This window comes from Balaenoptera ricei, chromosome 3, assembly GCF_028023285.1.
Source record: "Balaenoptera ricei isolate mBalRic1 chromosome 3, mBalRic1.hap2, whole genome shotgun sequence".
Taxonomy (NCBI): Eukaryota; Metazoa; Chordata; class Mammalia; order Artiodactyla; family Balaenopteridae; genus Balaenoptera; species Balaenoptera ricei.
In genome coordinates, this window is record NC_082641.1 from 177,124,499 (window position 1) to 177,130,438 (window position 5,940).

The following is a 5,940-nucleotide window of genomic DNA, read 5'->3' on the forward strand; positions in this document are numbered from 1 at the left end:
CTTGGTAAGGGTACCCTTGGTAAGGGTACTCTCTTGACACAACAGTGTCCTGACCCTTAGAAAGGGCAGATTCCAGGGAAACCTCCATGACAGTGTCCCACGAACCCATTAGTGAACCCAGCAGAGAAGGGCTGAGGCAAGAAGGCAGTCAAAAGATACAAACTTCAGCTGTAAGATAAATCAGTACTACTAGGGATGAAATGTACAACATGATACATGTAATGAACACTGTTGTATGTTATACATGAAAGCTGTCGAGAGAGTAAATCCTAAGCCTTCTCATCACAAAAAAATTTGTTTTCTATTTCTTTAACTTTGTATGAGATGATGGATGGTCACTAAACATATTGTGAAAATCATTTCATAACGTATGTAACTCAAATCATTATGCTGTGCATCTTAAACATAGACAGGGCTGTATGTTAATTATGTCTCAATAAAACTGGAAGAAAAAAAATCATGAACTTGGGAGTTCCCTCGTGGCTTAGTGGTTAGGATTCCGGGCTTTCACTGCCGTGGGCCAGGCTTCAATCCCTGGTCGGGGAACTGAGATCCCACAAGCTGCATGGCATGGCAAAAAACCCAAAAACCAAAAAAAAAACCCATGAGCTAAATAAGTCGCTATTGTTTGAAGCTACTGTGTTTTGGGGGTGCAATGCAGGGTGCTCTGGTTATTCCCTGTTGCATAACCAATCACCCCCAAACCTAGTGGATTAAAACAACAGCAATCATTTAGTATTTCTCAAGATTTCCGTGGGACAGGAATTTGGAAGTAAGTGGCCTGACTGGGGTGGTTTTGGTGTGGGGTCACCCATGAGATCTTAGCCAGACATGGGCTGGGGCTAGGCCATCAGAAGGCATCTTTGCTCACACAGTTGGGAAAACTCAAAGAGCTGGGGTTCCATGGGCATCTCTTTTCGTCTCTATGTGGTCTTTTCTCATAGTCTCTCCTGCATGTCATCCTCAGGGAAGCCAGATTTCTCACTTGGAGGCTCAGAGCTCCCAAGGATAGAGCGAGCGAGCGAGAGAGAGAGAGAGAGAGAGAGAGAGAGAGAGAGAGCGCTATAGCCAGGTATAAGTGGCCTTGTCTTTTATGATCTCACATTGCTTCTGCTAGACTTTATTAGTTGAGGGACCCATGAAGGTCTGCCCAAGTCCAGGCACAAGGGACTCCACCTTGATTCCACCTCTTGATGGGGAGAGGCGAGATTCTGGAAGAGCTTGTGGGCCTGGAGTCCATGTGGGCAGGTGTAGGGAAAGGTTAAGATGATGGGCATTGGGAGGGGGTGCCAACTAGGGGACTAGCTGTGTGGGTCATGCCAGCCTAAAGGTCAGGGATGAAGTAATAGCAACGCAAGCCAACATTTAACAAGAGCTTATGTTGTGCCAGGCACCAGTCCAAAGGTTTTACATCAATAGCTCATTTAGTCTTCTCAACCACTCTATGGTGGGATGATAGTAGTGACACTTCCATCACTCCCATTGTCCAGATGAGGAAACTGAGACACAAGGAGGGTAAGTAACAAACATCTTAGACACAGCTTCTTCTCAAATCACCTCCATCCCCTCTTTCAAGCGGAAATCAGCACCTTGTCCTGGATTCCCTCTTAGCCTGAACACCTTCTAGAGCCACCAAATGGTCCCCAAGTCCTGTCCCCGGTCCTCCTCCTGCATCTGTACCCTTCTTGCCCTGACCTGGTCCAGCCACCTTCATCTCCTGAGAGGGTCTCCCTACCCCCAGTATATCCCCTTCCACCCAGTTGCTTCTCCATGGGGGTGTGGTCCCAAGGGATCTTCTAAAATGAACCTCACTGCTGTGTTCCAACGCTTCTGTGGATGCTAAAACCCCACCCCTCTTGAGGAAGAGCCCACCTCAAGCAGAGTCCAAGGAGGTGGTTGCCATGATTTTTACAAGTCTGCCCCACATACTTGATAGACATTGAGACCCACCATTAGTCCCTCTTTCTAGGTGTGGCACAGAAAGTTTCTGAGGTTGCACACTTGTGGCATGGGCAGGGATTGCTCAGGGAAGCCAGGTTTCGGGACAGGGACAGAATAAGAGAGAACAGGCAAGGCTGACAATGTTTCAGGGCACCTACTGCGTGCCAGGCACTGCGCCATGATTTCACATGCAAGGTCTACGACGACCCTTTTACGGAGGAGCAAACGGAAGCCCAGAGTGGTGAAGTCACTCGCATACAGCTACACAGAGGCAGGGGAGCAGGGATTTGAACCCACAACTGGCTGACACGGTCACCCTCTCACCCACAACAGTATTGAGCGCTGGCAGGTGTCCAGCCCTGTGTCAGGGGCTGGGGGGGCCAGGGCGCATGTGGGGAATGTCCCAGACTGGATACACTGATGGGTTTGCGGTTGCCATTCCACTGGTGCTTCAAGGTCCAGTGAAAAGCCTGCCTCTGCCAGGAAGCCCTCCCACAGAGACTCATTGCGGTGGTGGCCAGGGAGCTCAAAGGTGGCTGGTAGTAGGGACAGCATTCCCTTGGCTGTCACTGGTTGTCAAAGCCTTTCCTTAGAACCGCGGGTGACCCAGCCAGTGGAATTCTCCATGGAGAGTCCGCTCTCTGAGTGCGGCCTTCAGGGCCTTCCCCGATGTGCCCCGTAGCCTAACCCCACCAGCTCCATCGTCCCTGGCCCCAGCCGTCCAGTCCAATTCACCCCCTCCTGGCTGCTCCTGGGCCACCTTCCCCTGACCCCAGAGTGCCTGAAACCCGCCTGATGGCCTCGTTGGCAACCAGGGCAGGGAGGAAGCAGCAGGCCTGGGTGTGCCCAGAAGGAACCACAGCCCTCCCCCCCAACCTCGCCCCACCCCAGGCAGCCGGGTGAGTGAGGTGGGCCACCGGGAGGGCTCCAACCAGGAGGGCTGCCCGGGTGGAGGGTCCTCCTTCTTGGATGACCTTGGAAGATGAAGGTGAGGCTCTCCTCGGGACTGGCTCTCAGACCTCAGTCTTAAGCGGGAATTTGTTTTGAATGTCAGACTCCCCAACGCCACTCTTCGGATTCTGTTTCAGGGAGGTCTGTGACCTCTCTCTTCACCCCAGATCTCTAGTTTCAGAAGCAAAGCATCCCTGGCGACTCTGCCACAGGGAGCCTAATCCACACCACCCCCCATTCATCCCCTGTCCCTTGTTCCCTGTGCAGACTTTGGCTACAAGGGGCTCCATCTTTCTGTCTGGCTTTGTTGCCCATCATGGACCCCACCCCCCCTGAGGTATAACTTCTTGCGATCACAGACTTTTGCAGAAGAACAAGCAGCCTCCCCCCACCCACTCGGGAAGTGGGCTGACCAGAAGGTGGACAGAAATTGTGGATGGTCTGTCTGTTGCCCCTCAGGCCTCCTCCGCAGACCCCTCTGTCCCCGTTGGTCCATCTGTCCCCCACTCCCCAGTGATGGTCACTCACCAGATGGAGCTTTGTCCTCGCTGCTGTGGGTATCCAGCCGGGCTACAAGCTCCCGCATCCCCCAGGACCCATGGCTAGGGCTTTGAGCCTGCCCGGGGAGGGGGGCATCTGTGGGCCAGAGCCCGGGGTAAACCGCAGGGTGACCCAACTCTGCCCTAACTTCCTCTTCCACAATTGCCGCCTGCCTGGCCAGTGCCTCCTCTTCCAGCCGGGGGCTGAGGCAGGGGTCTGAGTCCAGCACAGGACCGGGTTTTAGAAGAAGGAGCCCTCCTCTTTCGCTCAGACCTGTGCATGCAGGTGTCCTGAGGAGCTGGGGTAGGGGACAGGGGGGGACCTCAGCACCCTCGCCCCACCCAGACAACTTCCTGCGGAACCAACTGCCGAAGAGGTACGGGGTGCTGGGGCCTCACCCGAGCACGTGGGTACACACACACAGATGCACGGGGACACGCCAGTCACGTGTATCCAGGGAGACACAGGCACTCATGCACACCCATGAACATGCACTGGCATGTGGGCACACACAAGGTGACATGGGGCACATGGGTCCCCATGGTGTGTTGGTAAAGGGTTAACACCCACCTCTCTTGACCACAAAAAGAAAAAGAAAAAAAAAGAGCCATGATGTGAGCATTTGCAGATCCCTGTGGCGTAAATACTCCCATCGTGGCTGATTTCAACTGCCAGCCTGAGGTTGTTTGGTGTGGGGTTAGGAAGAGATGCTCAGACTTGCCTCCCGCACGCCACTGGAGTGGGTACCCAGGCAAGTGGAGATTCTTGCGGAGAGACACGGGCCCCCAAGCTCGCAGGTGCGTAGATAACTGTGGGTTTCGAAGACATGGGGGTGTGCAGACAGAGCGGTCTGCCGGCAGACACACCTGGGTGTGTGCAAGACACACCTAGGCTCTTTTGCACTCAGAGACATGTGGGTGCATAGGCACACACAATATAGTCATGGAGAGTCCGGGAACCACTTGCGTGGGGACACACACCCGGAGGCTGAGGCTAGAAGGAGCCTGTCATGGGACGTGAAGACAGGCAGGGCCAGCTGTCCTGGCTCACAGGAGCCTCTTCTTAAACGTTTAGGAATTTTGCCAGCTAGTTGTTAAAGGCAGGCATCATAAAAATTTAATGATATGAATTTATGGTTAAATAAATTCTGTTCAGAACAAAAGTAATAACCACTTAAATCCATCACCTTGTACTTAATGCCACTAAACTGCACGCTTCAAAATGGTTAAAGTGGTATATTTTGTGTCACGACGTTTTACCGCAATAAAATAAAAACTCACCACTTCCTAATTATTTTGCTACATTTTTCTCTTACTCATGCTCTCTCTTTTTTTTTTAACGTCTTTATTGGAGTATAATCGCTTTACAATGGTGTGTTAGTTTCTGCTGTACAAAGTGTACAAAGTGATCAGCTATATGTACACATATATCCCCATATCCCCTCCCTCTTGTGTCTCCCTCCCACCCTCCCTATCCCACCCCTCTAGGTGGTCACAAAGCACTGAGCTGATCTCCCTGAGCTATGTGGCTGCTTCCCACTAGCTATCTATTTTACATTTAGTAGTGTATATATGTCCATACCACTCTCTCACTTCGTCCCAGCTTACCCTTCCCACTCCCTGTGTCTTCAAGTCCATTCTTTACATCTGCATCTTTATTCCTCTCCTGCCCCTAGGTTCATCAGAACCTTTTTTTTTTTTTAAGATTCCATATATATGTGTTAGCATACAGTGCTTGTTTTTCTGTTTCTGACTTACTTCACTCTGTATGACAGACTCTAGGTCCATCCACCTCACTACAAATAACTCAGTTTTGTTTCTTTTTATGGCTGAGTAATATTCCATTGTATATATGTACCACATCTTCTTTATCCATTCATCTGTTGATGGACACTTAGGTTGCTTCCATGTCCTGGCTATTGTAAATAGTGCTGCAATGAACATTGTGGTACATGACTTTTTTTTTTTGGCTGTGTTGGGTCTTCGTTTCTATGCAAGGGCTTTCTCTAGTTGTGGCAAGTGGGGGCCACTCTTCATCACGGTGCGTGGGCCTTTCACTGTTGCGGCCTCTCTTGTTGCGGAGCACAGGCTCCAGACGCGCAGGCTCAGTAGTTGTGGCTCACGGGCCCAGTTGCTCCGCGGCATGTGGGATCTTCCCAGACCAGGGCTCGAACCCATGTCCCCTGCATTGGCAGGCAGACTCTCAACCACTGTGCCACCAAGGAAGCCCTACAGGACTCTTTTTGAATTACGGTTTTCTCAGGGTATGTTCCCAGTAGTGGGATTGCTGGGTCATATGGTAGTTCTATTTTTAGTTTTTTAAGGAACCTCCATACTGTTCTCCATAGTGGCTGTATCAATTTACATTCCCACCAACAGTGCAAGAGGGTTCCCTTTTCTCCATGCCCTCTCCAGCATTTATTGTTTGTAGATTTTTTGATCATGGCCATTCTGACTGGTGTGAGGTGATACCTCATTGTAGTTTTGATTTGCATTTCTCTAATGATTA